Below are 1,514 nucleotides of genomic sequence, written 5' to 3'. Positions count from 1 at the left end.
TGCTATCAACTTTTTTTCAGTACTTATAACTAATTGATTGTTGTGTTTATCACTATACATCTCAATTATTGTATACTAGAGGCCTGGTCACAAAATTTGTGCACGGGTGGGGTCCCTAGGCCTGGCCGGCAATCAGGGCCTATCAGGGCTGTCTTGCCCAGTCCCTATTGGGGCTTGGCTGGCCAGGGCCTGCCAGATGCTGGACAGGGCCAGTGGAATGGGAGGAATGATGGGAGGAAGGACCAGGAGAGGTTGGCTGGCCATAGGAGGTTGGCTATGGGAGCCCATTGACCACCAGGGAGCAACTCCTGCATTTAGTATCTGCCTCCTGGTGGTCAGTGCACATCATAGCAACTGGTCAACTGGTCATTCTGATGGTTTGGTTGTAACGGTCACTTAAACTTTTTTATATAGAGATTCTAAATTTGTAAAATAATATATCCCATTTTTTATAAGTGCTATAATACATTATTTTTGGTGAATGAAAGTAGATGTCTGAAAGTGAAGAAAAAAGTGGGGTTTGGAAAAGATTCTTAAGCCTCCTAAGCTGGGAGACATTCATGGGTGTGGATTAATGGGTTGCTACACCTACGAAAGAACAGCTTCAAGAAGGTTAACTGAACCGTGTCCAGCACAGCCAGGGCTGAACCTGAGGAGAGTTGCTGAAGGATTAAAGAAGACAGACAAGAGAATACAGTTGGGATCACTCTGCCTGGATGAGGAAACAGTGACACAACCTGTAAGCAGAAGCTTTATTTTATAGTCAGATCACACACAGCAAAACAAGGGCAAGATGTTTACAATGTTCTTGCAAATTTCAAATCTGCTTCTTTCCTGTTGTTGCCATTCTCTGAACTCTATCAGCACTTGCTGCACCCTGCTGCAGCCCACATCCCTTAGCTACCTATGAATGCAGGGTCAGACTATAAAGTCAAGCTTACAACTATAGCTTTTTGGCTATAATTGTGCTGGGAGGGCTTTTTCCTCCAAGCTGGGACTTGTATGTGGCTTTTCCACAAGTCAGTCCAAGGCTTGACTCTGTCCAAACACTGTAGCTGCTCTCCACAGTTAACATATACTTGACATGCAGAGAATCATTAGATCACTTTTTATCTGAAAGCATGACTACAGTGTACTCTGTAATTCCAAGAATTTAAACAATAATTGATTCAGTAAACAGCAAATTGGATGTTTTGTAAAACTAAACATCAAATTAGAGACCTACTCTGAAATCCTTCCTTAAAAGTCAGATAAAATATATAAAGAAATGTATATGATGAATGAGATGGTGAAGCATTAAGAATTTCTTCAGGAAATCCAATGTAATATAATAGGAAGTTCAATAGGCAATAATTAAACAGATGGAGACAATAGGATTGTTGAATTTTAAGAAAAGATAATTCCCTTGATCTAAAAAAAAAGTACTGAAAACTTGCCTGTTTTAATCAGTAATTCATTAAAATTAATTCTGATCTAAATCCCAACAGCATTTGGTGGTGGTGATGGTGGTGGGA

The sequence above is a fragment of the Myotis davidii genome, unplaced genomic scaffold (genome assembly GCF_000327345.1).
Source record: "Myotis davidii unplaced genomic scaffold, ASM32734v1 scaffold213, whole genome shotgun sequence".
NCBI classification, from domain to species: domain Eukaryota; kingdom Metazoa; phylum Chordata; class Mammalia; order Chiroptera; family Vespertilionidae; genus Myotis; species Myotis davidii.
Note: the sequence above shows the minus strand (reverse complement) of the source record.